Source organism: Sarcophilus harrisii, chromosome 2 (assembly GCF_902635505.1).
Source record: "Sarcophilus harrisii chromosome 2, mSarHar1.11, whole genome shotgun sequence".
Lineage (NCBI taxonomy): Eukaryota > Metazoa > Chordata > Mammalia > Dasyuromorphia > Dasyuridae > Sarcophilus > Sarcophilus harrisii.
In genome coordinates this window covers 451653671-451674524 of record NC_045427.1, presented here as the reverse complement: position 1 = coordinate 451674524, position 20854 = coordinate 451653671, and positions in this window count along the sequence as shown.

The following is a 20854-nucleotide window of genomic DNA, read 5'->3' as shown; positions in this document are numbered from 1 at the left end:
ATTCACAGGAGTTTTAATTTTATGAACAACCAAATCATTAGACCCTAATAAGCTTATCATCCTAGGATTCTGTTTAACTAACAGCACTGAGTCACTAAAACCTACCAGGATATGGTTACAATAGCTAACACTGTGACCAAATTGGTCAGGGGATAGACAATGCTAGCCACTGTAACCTAACAAAATTATTTTGTTACATTTTAACTCCACTGTTTGTGAGGAAGAGAGAAGGCTGGCTGTCAATAATAACACTGAGAAATTACTACCATTCATTTTTATATTGTTGTTTACAGTTTATCAAATTCCTGTGAGTTAGGACAAGTATTATCATCCATATATTATAGAAACCAAAATTAAGGCTCAAAAAGTTTAAGTGACTTAACTTTATAAGACTACAGTTGGGAAATGGCAAAGCCTAAACTCAAAGGCAGTTCTTCTGCCTCCAAATTCAACAGTCTTTCTGTTTTATAATGATGAACTTCAAAATGTGAAAGCCATCCTTCTAAAAATTCAGTAGCAACAGTAATGGTACCACCAAATAATAACTTGTACTTTGATAAATGTTTTAAGGTTTACAAATTGCTTTCTTCAAAACAACCCTGAGATAAATAGCAGTACATGATTCAGTCAAGTGTACTGCTCCTAAAATGCTATGCCTGGATGGTCTGTTTTGGAGATACTGAGAGCATGTAGAAATTCCAATGCTTTTTTCTGATCCAAATTAGCAAGACTTTGATCAAATATCCTTTCTGAGCCTTAATATTGTCAACACAGTTAAGACCATTGCTAGCTGTGTCATTCATATATATTCATGTATCCATATGTGTGTAAATAGAGAAGAAAAAATATGTACATGTAATTTACAGAAAAATACAATTTTTCTTCTTCTGTTGCTTTTTTCTTCCACCTCCTTTACATTATATCTCTATTTTATTTTTCATTTGCAACTATATTAATGATAACTTATGTGGCTCAAACATCCATAGCAATCTGTGGCTAGAAAAGAGAAATGGGTGATTCAGAATGGAGCAGATATGAAGCCAGGTTAAGATTTTATGATAGCCATCACCACAGTCTTTAGTAATAAAGGTAGGAACACTATAATAGGTCTGATCAGGACCCAAAAAGGCAAAATATTTATTTGTGGCTGTGCCATAGATAAGGCAGCACCTATCTTGATTTCAATAGCAACAAATATGGTGTCCTACGCTAGGTTTGGCTAGGATAGCCATAGAGTGAATAACAAGGACTTTGCTTAATGTGTCCAATTGATCCACAACTAATTGCCCAAGAAAGTCTAATCCTCTCCTCCCCCCAAAATAGCAAAGAGTACACTATATATTGTTTTACATAGTACTGATTTATCTTGCCTCCCCTCAGTTTCCCTCTTTTCCTTTATTTACCTCAAATGGCTGTTTACCTTCTCTCTTCCCTTGCCACTTTCCTTCGTCTGCCTTCCTCAAATCACAGCCTTTTCCCCATTCTCTCCATTTCGGCACTAGCAGCATCATTGGCCTTTGGCCTGTTTAACAAGGGAAAAAAAAAAGGATCACAAATTCTCAAACTTTTAGTTCTCCTTAGGTAGCTCTTCCCAGCTTATATGCATTGATAAAATTCTGATATTTCCAACTCTCCCACTACAGTGATTCCAGATTAACCACACTAGATTTTTAAAATAAAATGCCATAAACTTCACATGATCTTCATTTATGTACCAGGCTACATGTAAAATGCTGCTAATTCTACATGATCTTGTACATTAAGCACATGTTAAACATGAGTTTAACAGAAGGATATGACAGTCAAAAAGTTAACATGATCTTAAGCTATATTCTAATTCAAAGGCAGTTTCCAAAACAAGGGTGGTAACAGTTACCACTCTGTAACTCTGATCAAAACACTCTGATCAAAACACCTCTAGAGCACCATAATCAGTTCTGAATCATACATTTTAGTAAATAAATTCATTAGCTTGAGTATATTCAAAGGAAGGTATCTAGGATGGTGACAACACTGGAGACCATGCCACAAGAAGATCAGTGAAGTAACCTGTAGAAAAGGCTTAGAAAATACATGATTGTAGGATCATGGAGGTTATGAAATTATGATTTGTCTGTAAATGTTTAATGTGTATATCTATTTTACATACCTATATAAATAGATCACATAAAAATTTCTAAGGCAAAAAGGGGCCCCGAGGGGAAAAAGTTTAAGTGCTAGATTATAGGCTCATACATCTTGAACTGAAAAGAATGTAAGAGATCATGTGATCCAATCCCCTCATTTTACAGATATGAAAAAATGACTTAGGAGGTTAAGTGATTTGCCTGATGTCAACAAATATTTATTGACTGAATGAACTATAAACAACATGTGAAAACTACAGTAGTAGGCTTTACCTTGATAACAAGAAAAACTTTGCAATAATCAAAAGTTTTTAAAACTTTAGAAAGGGAGCCCTATCAATGAAGGTCTGTGAGAAGCAGTTGTATGATAATATATCAGCGACACTACACAGGTGATACTCTCTCAGATATGGATTAAACTAGATGATCTCGAAGGTCCTTTCCACCTCTGAAGAATCTGGAAAAATCCATCTTTGAAAATATCATGTTTAAGTGGAGACATTCAGGTTGAACATGCTTCATCCAAATTGTTCTTCAGGTCTAGTTTGGGGTTTATTTGTTTTTTTCAGGGCCATTAAGAACAGTTTCAAGATAGTGTTACCTTTCCTGTTAGCCTATCTCCAAAAACTAAAGCTGAAATAAAAAGAAAATTTATTTACTCATAATTTTTCAAGACATAATAGGTATAACGCTCTCTAGGAACTTATAGACAAGATGGAACAATAATACTGTAAGTAAAACAAGAGCACATAATACCTATTTTAGTTGTGAGGGAGTCCCAAAGAGAGACACACTTCAATATTATGTTACACTGTTTCTATGAGGTGAAATGAGAATTCAAATCTAGGTCTTATGAAGCTAAATGTTATGATCTTTCCACTAAATCATTTTAAGGGATATTAAAAATAATACTATTATTAATATTAATTGTAGCCTACATTTACACAGTGTTTTAAAGATTCCAAAGTACTTACAAAGTATTTTCTTAACAATGCTGTGAAATATATACTATAATTATTCTTACTTCCATTTTACAGTTAAGAAAATAAGTTCAAAAAAGCACCATTTTACAGTTAAGAAAATAAGTTCAAAAAAGCAGTGAACTTCATTCAGGTGAATAAAGGCACTAACTGGGTCTTTGACTGCAAGTACAATATTTTTTTTTTCAATGCAATACATTGGGTGAAATATCATGATTAGTAGTTTACCCATAATTCAAGAGACAATGGAGAGTTCATTGAAATTTCTAAGCAGAGGAACAACATGCTGGAAGTTGGGTGTCAGGAAGATCAATATGGAGTCCTATGCAGTGTAGATGGTATGGAAAGACAGTAGAAGCAGGTAATAAAATGAAAATTCACATTTCCCTGTCTTTTCAGGAGAATGACATGCTTAGCAAAAAAACAAACAAACCAAAAACAAAAACAAAAAAACCCCATTACCATTTATACCTCCTGGAGATATTCCATTTTTTGGTAAAAATGAGAAAGAAATGTTTCAATTCTCTTCTATATTGCTTATATTACCACTTCCCTTCCAGAGTGAAAATTAGATACAAGATTTTTTCCCCCCTTAAAGCTGCTAACAAGTAACACTCTTTAGTAAGAAGCTTCTAAAGCCCAACGTAGTGAACTTACATTTAATATTTTAAATTCTAGGTACCCTATCAAACTGATAGGTCCAAGAGGCACAATTTATCACGAATTTTTATACTCAACAATTTGATGTTGGATGTTCAAAGGATCACAAGATTTATAACTAGAAGAAATCTCAAACTAGATGTACCTTTTATTGTTGTTATTCAATCATTTTCAGCAATGCCTTTACTCTTTATGAACCCATTTGGGGGTTTTCTTGGAAAAGATATCAGTTTACCATTTCTTTCTCCAGCTCATTTTACAGATAAGCAAACTAAGGCAAGCATGATGAAATGGCTAGTCACACAAACTAGTGTCTGAAGCCAGATTTGAACTCTGGAAAAAGAGTCTTCTTGACTCCAGGTCTGGTACTCTATCCACTGTACCACTTAGTTGTCTGTAAGTACCATAATATCCCAGAGACACCTCAAACTCAACATGTCCAAAACTTCCTTTTAAACCTTGCCTCTTGTCTATTACTGTTAAGTTCATCATTGACTCAGATACAAAATTTCAGTATCAGCTCCATCAACTAACTCTCACTAATCCACCACAAAAAAATCTTGTGATTTTTATTGTTAGAACATTTTTTATATAATCTTTCCCTTTCTCCATAAACAATCACAATCCTAGGCTAGACCCTCATTGCTTCTTTCCAGACTGTTGTAATGTTTCTCTTCTCCCAATTTAGTCCCCTTGCCTCAGGTTTTTCCCTGCTCCAAACATTCTCCACACAATCATCCCAGTATTTTTCCTACAGTGTAGGTCTGATCTAGATCAACAAATTCCAGTAACTTCCCACTACCTCAAAGATTAAATTTAAACTGTACTGTTTGACATTTAAGGCTCTTCATAACCATGCCCCTTCCTTCTTTTCTAGTATTCTTACATATTACTCCATAATTGATCCAGGTATATCAGACCCTCTTATTTGTCTCCTTGATCCCATTTCCTGCTGCCTTACCTAGTAGATTTCTAACCTTCAATCTTTCTTTCGACTTCCAATCTCTTGACCCTTCAACTATTCTCTTTCCTTACCCATTAAGATCCCATGGTGAACTAGATTAAGAGCTCTATACTGTATTCTTCTCTACTGCCTCCTTTATTGTAACATAGATCATGCCCTTCAAAGCCTTTCCCATCTGCTACCTTTGCTTCAAACTCATGTCGCTGAATGTAGGAAGAGAAAATCAGGAAACTGTGCTGACTGGGTGTACTACAAATTTGTGTTATAATGAGATCCCAGCTGAAACTATATATCAAAGTATTCTTTTTATATTTCCTTAACTCACTGTCCCCCATTCACCACAGTGATGCTTCTAAACATTTTCATCCCTCCTCAAACCATCATTGCTCCTCTCTCTCTACCCCTTCTCAGCTGAGAATCTTGACTCATATTTCACTGAAAAAAAAAAAAAAAAAAAAAAAAACTGATGCCATTCATAGGCGTGGTGATCTTCTTTAAAATATAAGAGTTCTCTCTGGGAGAAAGCAGGTTTCTCGGGGAGTTGTTCTGGAGGCAACTTTAGTTTCAGTTACAAGTAAATACACCCAAAATCACAGCCAGCTGATAAAAGTTCATATCTTTTATTGTGTCCCCCAATATATCCCAGTTAGCTCAGAGGCCTATCTCTCTGCTTGGTTCTAAGAGCTCTTGCAGCTTTGTCCTTGGCTTCTGCCTCTGCTTTCTTCAGCCTCCAGCCAGCACCAAGGTGGAAGATGCAATGAACCTCTCTTGCCTCGAAGAGAGGGCTTGTGGGCTTCCTCCCAAAGTGCTCCTCTCCGACCCCAGTCAATGTTCCAGGGAAATTCTTCTAAGGTCTAAGAGCATCCTCCATATATATGATCTCCCAAAGGTTAACTCCTCCTTCTGGAGGCAGGGATTATGGGTTATCTCCCAGAGTGCTCTCTGGTCCTAAGAACTTCAAGGGAGGTGTGAACACAAGCATTATTGTCTATCAGTATTAGCAACCCATCACCCTGCAAGGATTCGCTCTAAGGTGTGAACCAACAAGCACTGTATCAATTCTATTGAGTTAACACCAGGACCCTGACATCACCCTTGAATTTTCATCTTGTTTCAAGTTGAGTTGACACTAGGATTCCAACACATAGGGAATTCCCTCTTCTCCCCTCTTCACCTCACATCCCAAACACATCTATCACCATCCTCCTTCATCCTTGTTTTACATGAATAGGTTAGGTAGCCCTTCCCCTACTTAAAAAGTTTTGCTACTGCACCTGTTCTCCCCCTCTTATCTTCCCAACTCTCTAATTCTTCACTTTCTCCTTTGTCTACTGGCTACTTCCCTACTACGTACAAAAATGCTTATGTTTTCCTTATTTTCAAAAGAATCTATTGTCATTAGCTATAGTCTCTTTTCTATCTTCCTTTGTGTGATTAACCTTGAAAACACCATCTATAATAGGTGCCTCCATTTCCTTTCAATCCTATCTCTTCTTAAATCTCCATAATCTGGCTTCTAATATCATCATTTAACCAAAACAGTCTCTCTGAAGTTATCAATGACCTCTCAACTTCAAATTTAAGAGGCTATTCTTCATTCTTCTTGACCTCTCTAAAGCCCCTGACACTAGTGATTACTCTCTTCTCCTTCATACTTTCTGCTCTCTAAATCTCCTTGAAACTACTCTATCCAAATTCTTCTCTTACTTATTCCCTATCCTTTTGCTGAATGTTTATCCAGCCAAAGGTGGATGCTTCCTAGGACTGTCCTGAGCCTTTTCTTTGTCTTCTATAGTATATTATTTCACTATGTTACTAAAAATAGACATTTACTATCTCATCAGATCCCATGAAATCAATTATAATCTCTAAACTGATGATTTATTCTCAGATCTATTTATCCAGGCCTAACCTCTAAACTTGCATCTCCCATTGCTTATTTCAAGTCAGTTATCCTGTAGACATCTTATATTCAACAACTTAACTCATTTTCTCCCCCAAATTTTCCTCTCTTACTTCATTAATACTGTTGAGGATACCATAATCCTCCCAAGGACTCAGGCAGCCACCTTCAACTCCTGTTACCTCTCTCTTGCTATAACCAATCTGTTGCCAAGATCCAACAGTTTTACCTTTCTCTCTCTTAAGTACCCCACCTTCTCTCCTCTGACTCTGCCACTGCCCTGGTGCAGGTCCTGACTCCAAGTCAGTTTTCTCTCCACCACAATCCCTCCTTCTCCAAGCTATCAAATTATTCTCTCTAAAGCACAGATCTGCCCATATCATCCCCTTATTCAATAAACCACAGTAGCTCCCTATCACTTCCAGAATCAAATGCAAATTCTTTTTCAAAATCTTTTACAACTGGTCCCCTCCTACCCTTCCAATCTCAATATATTCTTCTCCCCTCCATGTAGTCAGGAACCCAGTGACACTACTCTTGCTGTTCCTCAAATAAGACATTTCACTTTGTCAAGGGTACTACCAGCCTCCTAGTCTACCTGATTTAAATCTTTGGTTGTAATTCTAGACTTTTTTACTCTCGCTTATCACCCCATCAGGTGGTAAATCTTATATCTTTTTTATCTCTCCAACATCTCATAAATAACCCTTCCTTTTCTATATACACTCCATTTCAGGCCATCACACCACTGAGCTGAATACCCGCAATATCCTTTTTGGTCTTCCCAACATACTATAACATCCACAAACACTGGAGTTCTTTCCTAAAGTGGAGGTTTGTCCAAACCAACCCCTATTCAACAAACTCCAGGGGCTCCCACTAACTAGAGGGTCAAATTTAAACTCTTTGGGGAGCATTTAAAGCTTTTTACAAACTGACCTCTTCCTACTTCTCCAATTTAACACACATTCTGCCCCATCTCAAACCATTGGATCCAGTAATACTGGTCTATTTACCTTCTATACATGATCTTTCATTTCCTCTCTGTGCATTGGCTACCTCTTATGCCTAAACTACCTTTCTTTCTCATCTCACCTCCAAAAGGTTTTCTTCAAGACTCAAATGACCATCTAACTTGAAGGCTTTTCAAAACCTACTCCTCACCTAGTACCCTTGAATTCATTTTGTAAAATACAGAAATGCACAGGTATACACTTTCTCAACAATTAGAATATACGCTATTTGAGGGCAAAGACCATTTTTGTTTGTTTTTAGTCTTTGTAACCCCAGGTTTTAGTCCAGTGGTTGGCACAAAGTAAGAACTGAATGAATTTTAGTGGTCTGATTATTGTGGAGAGAATTTCAGAAGGAACTGTAGAAGTATCACTACTTAAACATGAATTCCCTCATGCTCCCTGGTTCCCTCCATAAACTCAGTTCCATCCATGCCCCAAAGAGGGCATTTTTGAAAGCCAAAAAACAAATCTGGCTCATTCCCAACTCCTTGACCCATTCTTTATCCCACAAAATATCCCAGAGTTCAAAATATCTTCAAGCTTCAAAGAATTTACAATTTCATTAATGTGAGTCTTTGACTCATTGATGCAGTTCATGGACAATGCATGACTTAGTCAAGTTTCATGAGTTGCTAATGCTGGAAAAAATCATCTACTATTAGTTAACTATCTAATAATGAGCTTCTTGCATTTACTTAGACTGGTCCACCAATGAAAGATGGATTTTAACACCTGGCTCAAATTCAAAGACTTTCCAATTAGGACAAATCTACCAAGACTTACTACAATGCCACGGAAGAATTTTAGTGGAGATTAGTCAAAATTATGTCGTCAAAATCTTCCCTTTTGCCTTTTTTCTTTTATTTGTGTCACTTTAAATCTAGAAAATTACAGCTATCTTAAGTTTAGAGTCAGTAAGGAATCTTAAGAGAACATCTCGTTTTAGAAATTCAATTCAATAAACATTTATTAAGAATACGGAAGGTATAGTGAAAATTAAAGTACAGGGATAAAAGCAGTTACAAAGATAGGTACCTCTGCTGACTTCAAATTCAGTGTTTAGGTCACACATCATGCATGCACCACTGCTGTTCTTAATTAGATGTAGTCCATGTAACTGCACAGCTCCTCCCTACATTCTCACCAACCCCTAAAAATTCCTTATTCCTTATCCTTCCTTTCTAAGACCTGTACTTATGAGAAGAAATTCTTAGGCATCCTGAGAAAGGTGAAAAGTATGTAAGATCAAGTCTATAGCTCAAGACCTGAGATCAAACAAAATACTACTTAAAATCAACTATTACTATTACTACTACCACCACCACCACCACCACCACCACCACCACCACCACCACCACCACCACCACCACCACCACCACCACCACTTCAGAATAAGTTCAAAGATACCTGTCTGGCTTTTCTAAATACATCCAATTTCCACTGCTACTTTTATGGATCTGATATCATAGTTAAAGAACTGCCTTCTCACCAATAATAAAGATACAAGATGGCTTAATCCATTTTACTTGCACTTTAAATTTTATGTCATGAAAATAATGCACCTCATTAAAATATTTTTTAATTAAATTTAACAAGAATGAAAAGGAGTATTATATACTTAGCAGCTAATTTTTAAGGTATGAGGAGGTATACTCATTATATGTAATCTCTGTGTTCTTCATGTTCACTTTCTGATCCATATTATGAACTTGTTAACTTCTATTTATGTGGTGATACATACCTAGCAGTACAGAATATTCTGCTCAAAAAATTGTTCTTAATATCCATATTAACGCCATCAAAGGGTCATTGTGAACATCAAAGGAGATAATGGATTTTATAGCACTTTATAAACACACAAGTATTATCAAAATGTCAGCTATTATAGTTTCTATACATAAAACTTGAGGGCACCAAAGCTATACATAATGCTTATTTTAAAAAGAAAAGCTCCCAGACAGAAAAGTCTAAGAGGTCAGGCATTATATGTGTAGCTAACAAAATGTATAAAAATAACTTTTCTAGGCTTTTCTGCTTGAGTCTAGCTCAAAAGTAAAATGGAGTGGTCACAAATTGCAACCAAACACTTTACAGAGTTAAAAAGAAGGAGCAGTTTGCCACCAGGGCTGCATACAACAATCTGATTCGGCCCAACCCAAAATGCAGCAAAAAATAAATAAAATGGCATGCTGTAATGGATATTCATGAAGAGCTTATCCTAATTTAAAAGAAAACAAATCTAGAGTTCTTACTGCATTAATTCATGTGCGCCTGAAAGAACATTTTTATCCAAACTGTTATATTTTCTACTAAGGTGTTAACATTTTTCAGGTCTGTTCAGAAATACTGGAAATTTAGAGAGGGAACATTTTTCAAATTAATGTGGAGCTTAAAAGTCATTCTAAAATTCCTAACTACAAGAAAGACCAGTAACTGTAACTTACTAGGGAAGGTAAGGAATATTACAAAAATGTGAGATACTCTAAGATATTCATATGAAGGATTTTTAAACAATCAGTATTTCTAAGTTTCATGGGCTTTCATATTAAGGGTATTTCAATGCATCCCATGAACAAGGAGAATACCTGGTTTTGACAAAATCCTAATTTAAGAATTTTAATAAACTAAAATTCAAATGGTTTGTTACCATTTCCTCTTCCTGCCCCCTTCTCCAGGCCCCTGTGTTTATAATAAATGATAAACAATTATCAAAATGAGGCAGGAAAAATGATCTTACAATTTGCAAATCTATTTTTACTAAACAGTGATACCTGTTCAGGTAAAAGAAAAAAATTTTTTCTTAAATGATCATCAAACTTAGTGCTCAAAATAAAAGTGTTAAGAGGTTTTATTTTTTCCTTGCCTATGACAGCTGGCATTTTAGGAAGCATCAGATTTAACAAATATAGCAAGGAACTCATTCTTCTGATGACAAAAAGACCAGAAAGGCTCACTCACTAGTTTTCACTACTAAGAATAGGAACTAACTAGGTAACAATACCCTAAAAATCAATGTGGACTCTATTAAAGAAGATTTTTTTTTTTTTTTTTTTTTTTTTCCAATTTTTCACCTCTTACCCCCCCACCCCCTCCCCTAAATGGCAGGATGACCAGTAGATGTTAAATATATTAAAATATAACTTAGATACATAATAAGTATACATGACCAAAACATTATTTTGCTGTACAAAAAGAATCAGACTCTGAATTATTGTACAATTAGCTTGTGAAGGAAATCAAAAATGCAGGTGTGCATAAATATAGGGATTGGGAATTCAATGTAATGGTTTTTAGTCATCCCCCAGAGTTCTTTTTCTGGGTATAGCTGGTTCAGTTCATTACTGCTCCATTAGAAATGATTTGGTTGATCTTGTTGCTGAGGATGGCCTGATCCATCAGAACTGGTCATCATCTAGTATTGTTGTTGAAGTATATAATGATCTCCTGGTCCTGCTCATTTCACTCAGCATCAGTTCGTGTAAGTCTCTCCAGGCCTTTCTGAAATCATCCTGTTGGTCATTTCTTACAGAACAGTAATATTCCATAATTTTCATATACCACAATTTATTCAGCCATTCTCCAACTGATGGTATTAAAGAAGATTTTTATCAAGATAAAATCAGTTTCTAAACGTACTGGGCTAGATAATCTCTAAGATGGCTGCTAGTATCACAGTAATGTAAAGAAGCTTTAGAGTCAGAAGGCCTGGATTTAAATCCTAAGTAGTATCTGTGTGACCTTGGACAATTCACCTGACCAGTCAAAGTTTCAATTAGACTAGGTGGACGTCTTAGGGTCCTTTTCAGATCTAAATCCTATAAACTGTTACTACTACAAAGTATTAAAGGAGCACAATTATAAGTTTCTGAACAATCCAAAATTCTAAGACTGATATCACCTTTGGCAAAGATGAAAATGCTAATAATAACCTACTAGGTTTCTGAAACAATTTTTCTGTCAGGCTATTTGATAAACATACAACACTTCCTGAAAATGACACCTTAATAGAGAAGCAGAGGCCTATGTATTCCAATAGTCAATCTAACCTATTCTTTGGTAGATATAATATTTATGATTCATAAAAACAACACATCAAACATTAGCTAGAATTATAGGATAAAAGAAAAAAATGTGGAAATGTTTCCCAATAAGTCACTTGATTTTAAAAAAAAAAAAATCATTTCTAGTATTCAGTAGACCTATCATCTTTTTTGAATCAGAGAATTTCAAAAGTTGAAAGAGAACTGGGAAGACTTTTAATCCAACTGTTAAAGTGTGCAGAGCTCCTCTCTCTACTCCCCCAGAACAGCCTGAATTTTCAGTCATCTAATCTCTGCTTAAGATGTCCAGAAATGAGAATATTCTCAGAAATCTCATTCCATTTTTACAAAGCTCTGATTTTTTGGAATATTTTTCTTTATAAAAGGGCTAAAAACCAATGAATAAATATCTCCTCTGTAGTTATAGTCAATTGCTACTAAAATAAAGTAGATACTCCTTAGTCTTACTGCTCTCCTTCAGTCAAAATGAACTATGCATGACATTCCACATGCTATTTCTGTGTTTTTGACCAAATGTTTCTCCATGTCTAGAATAATGTCTTTTCCTCTCCATCTCAGAGCATAGATCTTCCTGGAACTACAGCACTCTCCCTCTTAAAATTATTTGGTTCTATTGATGTATGCAGATTGGATCCTTCTGCAACAGAGTTCCTTGAAGGCAGAAGTTATTTTGGTTTTGTCTCTGTATCCTCCCTTACACATAAGGGTGTTGACAAGGTGGGCATTTATTGAACTGACAGACCATCCCTCAAAAACTCAGTCTATACTATGAATAACAATAATTTATTTATCCAACTCAAGTACTTAATTTTAATATTTACTGTGCCATAAAGTGTGAAAACTGAAAGAAATAGCCTTATGATCTTAGATGAGGAAGAATTAACACTGGCAACATCTGAAAAAGATATCTAATGCTAGTCACAGTTCTTTTAAAGGTTAAAAAAAAAAGAGTTAAACTCTTAAAAATGTTTGCCAATAAAATTAACAGGCATTTTTTAAAAGCTCCAATTATTAGTCCATTACTGTGTAAGTTGATGAGAGAAATACTCTCAAGAGTTTCAATCTAGTTAAGACAAGAACACATGGAGCAATTAAGAAACACTATCACACGAAATATTTAACAGATTTAAAATGAATGGTATGGTAGTGATTTCAATCAGAAAAGGGAGATAATTTATGGAATTGACTAACGTACTTAAGAATACATAGGTTTAAATGAACTCTGAAGAAAAAAAGGGAATACCAAAAGGAATGAAGCAAAATAAGCAAAATCTCAAGAGGCAGTTTATATATATATATCTATTTTATAAAGCAAATATAACAAAGGTTTATGATTGTCCTTTTTCAGAAGTATAAATTGTGGCTCCTATTAAGGAAATGACTTAACTAGCTAGAAAGTATCAGAGCCAGAATTTGAATTCAGGTAATTTCATTCCAAGTCTATTATTCTTTCCACCATATGATATCACTCATTTGATTATCTCAGTGTAATGAAGTGCAGTGATTGGGAAATAGAGCTTTAATGGGATGTGTAGGAGACCTTGGTTTACCTTTTTGCACAAACTCATCTTTGAACTAGATCGTAAACTTGAAGGTAGGAACTATATTACTTTGCTTGCCACTATGACTATGCAGCTACCAATAATAGTTAAATGTTTCAAGTGCCTTATTATTTAATTTGATTCTCATCCCTTTGTGAGACAGATACAATTATTATTCCTACTTAACAGATGAGAAATCTCAGGTACATAAGGTAGCATATGCTTTTATTCATTTATTCCGCTCATTCAATAAGCACAAATTAAGAGCTTAACGACATTTTTCTGTTCTTTGCATGTGAAAATGTGCACGTGTATTGATGCTTGTCTATTTCATAGTTTAAAATTTTTTTTTTTAAGAAAAGTTAAGTGAGTAGAATACTAGTTCTGTGACTGTGGACCAAGTCACCTCTGACTGATTCAATTTCCTCATCTGTAAAAATGGAGATAATAAATAGCACCTTCTTCCCAGGGCTGTGAGAATTCAACAAGATAATATTTGTAAAGTTCTTTGCAAATCTTAAAGTGCTATATAAGTGCTAAGTATTATTTTTATTTCTGTGTGCAGAGAACTGTATCAAGTTTTGAAGAAAACAAAGGTTTGTGGATGGTCAAAGTAGGACTTTGACAAATACCTGCTGATTAATTATAGAAAAATTGGCATTGTATAAAGTCATATTAAGGAGTAGGATGTATATGTGTGTATGTATACACGTGTGAGTGTACACACACACACACACACACACATATAAAGTAGGTCAGATTAAGATAGGTTATATACATAAAAACTCCTAAGAAGCTGTTATAATAATTCATTTGTGAAGAGACTAGATTTGGACTAAGGCAAGAAGAGAAGAGAAAGAATTCATTTCTGCTTCCAAAAAAGACTGGGTAGGACAAACTAATATAGAAGATTGGGAGAGGGAAGAAGGGGGAGAATGGAGAATAGATTAAAAGTCAAAAGCAAGGTTTTAAAACAAAATTTCTAATTGCTCCTACAGTTTGCTTCAGAGCTGTCCCAGAACAAAAAGGGAGTAAAAATATCACATTCTAGCAATCTGGAATTCTCTGATTTCAAGGAAGTTTTGTGATTACTGCAAAGGATTCACAGTACAACTGTCTTCACCAAATTACATAATTTTTCTTAGCTTGCACTATTGTCAACCTCTCTTTAAACTGAACCCAGAATGCTCATTACAATTCCGTTAGGCACTGTATATACCCAAAGGGTAGGTTTCACAATAAAATACTATCTGGGGGAAAGTGATTATATAAAGTTGTGACAAGGCACACCCAATCCTGGACAGATTTTACTCAGAGAAAGAATATCATCATTTTTACTTAGTAAAAAATATCAAGATGTCATGACCTCCTGGACAGTTCAGTTGTACAATGTAACATACTGACCTTTAGCACAGATTGAGTTTGCAGGAATTAATATGTAATTAAAATGGACTTTTCAAAACAAAGAATTATACCTCTGTGAAAACGGGAGTTTAAAAGGCCACTACAATCTTCATCTCTGGAAAATATGTTATATATGTGACCTGGAGCTACATCTCTGCAAGTGACAGAATCAAGAAATCTAGTAACTAATAAATCATCCTGGTCTGTGCATAATTTGGGTGGAGAAAGAGGGAAGGAAGAAAAGAAAGGGAAAAAGAAGTTGCTAATATATTACAGCACTGGTTTTCAGAAGGAATTTCAGCACAATGACAGCTCCTGACCAGGGTACAGCTAGGAACAACCAATCCAGACTACTTTCGAAAAGGAAAAGCATGGTACACTGGAAAAAACACTGGACTTACAGTTTGGGTTTAAGTCCCAACTCTTGACACATTAGTAAGTCATTTCCCTTCTCTGGGCCTCAGTTTTCTCATATGCAAAATGATGGGATAGTACAAGATCAAGTTCATTCCACCTATAAAGATCGACAAATCTTCGGATTAATTTTCCATGGGAAGACTAGATAGAGATCCAGAATGCTAGATTTCCCCTTTATTAATAAAGTAAACAGCTGCCTGGTTGGATAACTGTCCCTAAGCACCTTGGTACAAGCCAGTCATCAAAGCTAGCCCAGATCGCTAATCCAAGAAGCCAAATGAGGACTGCTAACCAGGTGCCTGAGTTTGTCGAATCTACCTCCACAATATCTCCTGATTCCATCATCCTTTCCACCCACAGTCTCAATTCCAACCTTCACACAGGCGTCATACTATCACCTTAAAGTCGAATAACCTCTGACATAACTATACCAACTCCTGAGTTTAACATTTAAGACTCTTCACAATCTAGTTGCAACTTGCCTTTCCAGGCTCATTCCCCCATATCATTCCCCTTCTCCCATTTAGGTTCCAGCCAAACTACTCCCCGAAAAAGGCTCATCTCCAGCTTCCGAGCATTTGTACAAACAGGACAATCCGTCTCCTCGTCTGCACCTCTAGGCATCTTCCTCTTTCTCCAAGGCTCAGCCCATCTGTCTCCTCCTTCCTAACCCTCTCAATTCAGTTATCTTGGTCTTCATCTCTGCTTCGCTCTCCGCCATCCCTCCCCACCTTGGGCTCCAGCTCCGGCCCCGACCGAACACGGGCAGCCGCTCTTCCCCATCCTCCCTCCCCACCCTCAGACAGCTTTGGCAAGCTAGGAAGTGGAGCAAATTGGGGAAGCGGCTCGTGTCCTACCTCCTCCCCTTTTCCCCGGGGACTGACTGAGCCAAGGACCCCAAACCGAGACAGACTTCGACGAGGAGCGGACCCGGAACCCCCGCCGGTCAGGTCGGAGCCCCTGAGGGTCCTCGCGAGCTCGGAAGAACCGCAGCCGGGCCAGCGGCATGGTCCGGGCCCGCCACCGCCTGTCCGAGCTCGCAGAGCTCACCTGGGCGCTGGCCTCTCACATCGCTTCCTCGGCGTCCACCTCCTCCAGGCCCCGGGCCCGTCCCAGTTGCTCCCGCCGCTCCCGCAGCCACCGCCACTACTGCCGCCGCCGCCGCCGCCGCCGCCTCAGACCCTCGTCCACCCGGAAGCGCTTCCTTTGAGCCCCGCCCCCTCAGGCGCCACCGCTTCCGGCCAGAGGGAGAGGCGGGGCTGGATGGGGCAGGGCGTAGAGGAGCTCCGTAAGGCTCGGGGGCGCGCGTCCGCCTGGGCTTCTTAAGACGGGACTAAGACGGGACCAAGACGGGACCAAGACGGGACCGCTGTCCCGCCATAATAAAGACGAGGGAACGGTATCTAAAGTCTCACAAAGAGGCAGGGAACAAATTCGAACCCAAATTTAGACGGAGCCATTCTGGAGTCCGAGGACCGGGAATCCGGCCTCGGCTCCTCAGGTTGACAGCCCGTGATTTCGGGCAAGTAGCTAAAACTTTCCTTGTGGACAGACTCTTGGCCCCAGAGCCTCCTCCCAGCCCTGCTTTCGGGAACCGAAATCCCCGAAGGTACGAGCGGAGCCTTAAGATTCGGGCTCAAGTTCTGCCGCTTTTGCTGACCCGCTGTGGTCTTGGACGACTCCTGGCTTCTCGATGGGCCTCCCTTCCTCCTGTGAAGGGGCCTGGTCTTTATAGATCTTAAAAAGAGTAGGAAGAAGTCCCCCAGCACTCCTGCCATGCCCTGGTCAGCTGCATTAGTAAAGTGCCCGGACTTCTGGGGCGCTCTCTATATGTCTGTGCTCGAGCAAGTCACGGATCCCGGGGACTCCAAGGCAAAGGGGCTGCCTGGCCCCACGTTTCGGAAAGACTTTTTGAGATCCTATTTTATTTTATATCGAGACTCAACATACATACATGCAAAGCGTTTGTTAAGTACTAAGAAGCCTTTTTACTCGTGTCATTTTTTTTCTTTGGTGTGGATACTTCTACAAATCATCCTCCTCCCCCTTTTAAACAATGGGCCGCCTAAAGTTGTTGTGGCAGAAAAAAATTTATCTTAATGTGTCCAAACTAGCGACAATAGTCTTTTGAGCCTGACTAGACTGATCCCAGCACAACAGAAAGTAATGTATTACCAAGTTCATGACTGCAGCAATTATTCAAGTAGCTGACAGTGTGTGAGGATGGGGGTGAGAGAAGTTAGAACACACATATAGATGAATATAACACAAGATAGGGTGAGATAAGTCGAAAGGAGAGATGCAAGGAAAGTAGTAGGAGAATTTTAAGGAATTAGGGAGAGCAGTGTGGCTCAATGGATAGAGAGTAGTGGGTCAAAAAGTCAAATTCAGAACATGTCATTTAACTACTGTTTCTTCATCTGTAAAATGAAGATATTAATAGCACCTACCTCTCAAAGTTGTGAGGATCAAATGAGATAAAAATTGTAAATAGGCTAGCATAATGCCTACATATGGGCTATCATTATTATTGAAAACAAGACTTGGGGGGGAAAAGGTAAAGTGTGATTGTGGCAAAGATGGAAAGTTTAAGGAAAGGTTCCATGGAGCCTTCGTGAAATAGGAGACATCCTGAGCTGAATCCTGAAGAAAGACAATTTAAAAGGTAGAAATTTCTATTAAGTTCAAATTCTTTATCCAAATTCTTCCACAATATGATGGGCCACTTTCTTACCTTTACAGCTTTAAGCCATACTATTCCTGTCTCATGTCAAACTCTTTACACATGCCATTCTCCCGTATGTGATATGACCTATCCACTCCCAGATCCCATCCCTTGAATCCCTAATGCATCATGTAAAGCCTAATACATATGGCTCTTCCTCCAGAAAGCCTCCTGATCTGCTTAGCTGTTAAACATCTTTTTCCTCCTTTTGTTTTCACACAGTCCTCTGCATTTCTAATACACAAATATTCTTGTGTAACAGTTATCTGAATTTGTCTTTCATTTCCTTACTAGGCCATAAAGTTCCATAAGGAGTATGACTTATCCAAATTTTGCAGTAGCACAGAGCTCTGTACAGAGCAGTACATAACAAATTTTAATTGAATTAAATGACAAATGCCTTGGCCAGCAAAACTTCTCACATCAATAAATAGCCTTACATTCTCTAACTTGGGGACACTACATGTGAGTCTCCTCTTAGCTTTATTTACTACTACATAAATGACAGGCATCCATTGAGTAGAGGGAGCTAGCTTATTAATGGGTACAATAATTGAGGAATAAATAAAACTATCTAATTCTGTATAATTCAACAATTTTTCTGCAACTTCAAAGTTCTTCCAGAGCCACTGGCAGTATTGTCAATACTGACATAAAGCAAACTTATATATTGGATGTTTCTGAAAATGTAAGCTTCATTCTGTCCATCACATCTCTGTGAAAAGAAAGGGGAGAGAGGGAGAGAGTTTATCTATAAAAACAAGAGCATCAGGTATGGCAGATCTATTCCCATTTTATAGACGAAGATACTAAAAAAAACAATAAAGTTATGTTCATTTGAAGCATAACAGTTAACTCTAGTTTAAAAAAGAAAACAATTTCTGAGATTATAAGAGAACTTAATTAGGGCTTTACAAAGGAATTGATGACTTAAGGAAGGATGATTTAGAATTTTCTATTGCTTTCAAATTTGCCTAGATTGAAAAGGTTTCAAGAGGTCAAAAATGTCAAGGGAATTAATGAAAAAAAAAAAAATGCAAACAAAGGTGACCTAGCTGCATCAGACTAAAACTATATTATAAAGCAGCAGTCATCAAAACAATTTGGTATTAGCTAAGAAATACAGTAGAGGAACTGTGGAATAGGTTAAGTTCATAAGATACAATAGTCAATAATTATGGCAATGTGGTGTTTGATAAGAAATCACTAACAAAAATTTCTGGGAAAATTGAAAAATAGTACAGCAAATACTAGGCATTGATGAATACCTAACACCCTATACAAAATAAGATCTAAACAAGTTCATAATGTAAACATAAAGGGGGATACTATAAGCAAATTAGAAGAACAAGGGATAGTTTACTTCTCTTATCTGTGAAGAAGGAAGGAATATTTATGGCCAAAGAAAAAGTAGAGGACATTATAAAATACAGAATGGATAACTGATTGTATTAAATTAAAAGGTTTTTGTACAAACAAAACCAATGAAGCCAAGATTAAAAAAAAAAACAACAAAACTGGGGGTCAGAAAATTTTACACTCAAGGGTTCTGATAAAGGCCTCATTTCTAAAATATTGAGAGAATCGACTCAAATTTATAAGAAAAAAGCCATTCTCCAAAGGATGTGAAGACAATTTTCATATGAAGAAATTAAAGCAATCTATAGTCATGTGAAAAAATGCTCTAAATCACTATTAGTTAAAGCAATGCAAATTAAGACACCTCTGAGGTACTACTTCACATCTCTCAGGTTACCTAAGATGACAGAAAAAAATAATGATAAATGCTGGAAGGGATGTGGGAAAACTGGGATACTAATACATTGTTGATAGAATGTGAACTGGTTCATCCATTTTGGAGAACAATTTGGAACTATGCCCAAAGGGTTATCAAACTATATCAAAGGATGTCCTTTGATTCAGCAGTAATGTTAGTAGGTCCCTATATCCCAAAGAAATCATAAAAAAAGGAAAAAGGATCCACATGTGCAAAAATTGTTTGTAGCAGCCCTTTTTGTGGTAGCAAGGAACTGGAAGCTGAGTGGATGCCCATCAGTTGGGGAATGGTTGAATAAGTTATGGTATATGAATGTTATGGAATATTATTGTTCTGTAAGAAATGATCAGCAGGAATATTTCAGAAAGGTCTGGAGAGACTAATATAAACTAATGCTAAGTGAAGTGAGTAGAACCAAAAGAACATGTGAAGCAACAAGAATATGTGATGATCAACTGTGACGGATGTGGCTCTTTTCAACAATGAGATGATTCAGGCCAATTCTAATAGACTTGTGATGAAGAGAGCCATCTACATAGAGAGAAAGGACTATGGGGGCTGAATGTGGATCACAACATAGTATTTTCACCTTTTTTGTTGTTTGGTTGCTTGGTTTTTTTCTCTCTCTTTTTTCTTTTTTGATCTGATTTTTGCTGTGCATCATGATAAATGTGAAAATATGTTTAGAAGAACTGCACATGTTTAATCTGTATTAGTTTGCTTGCTGTCTAGGAGAAGGAAGAGGCGGAGAGGGAGGGAGAAAAATATGGAACACAAGGTTTTACAAAGGGGAATGTTGAATGATCCTGATATATATTCTGAAAAAATAAAAAGCTATTATTAAAAAAAAAGGTTTCCATTTAAATCTGTTAAAATTGTCGCTTATCCTAATGTTCCTGAAAATATTCCCATTATAGTAGCTAAAAAATTAATAACCATTAGAATCAGTCATTGAATGTCAGAGAAGGAAGGGATACCTTAGAACATAGAATAAGATTTGAAAAGAAATCATAAAAAATAAAATATTTATAACAGAATAGAAATGCTAGAAGGAATTTTAGAGATCAATGTCCTAATACAAAAGACCAAAAGGAACACAGTCCTGGCAATGATAATTCCTATATAATCTATAATATTGAAAGAAAACAAAAAGAAGAACTAGATGATTTTGCTGCATGAACAGCAGACAGGAAAAAGGAAATTTAAATTCATTATGAAGCTTTATGCAATAGAAAGAAGACTACACTTACTAGGCAGAGAATCCTAGAATATCAAAGCTG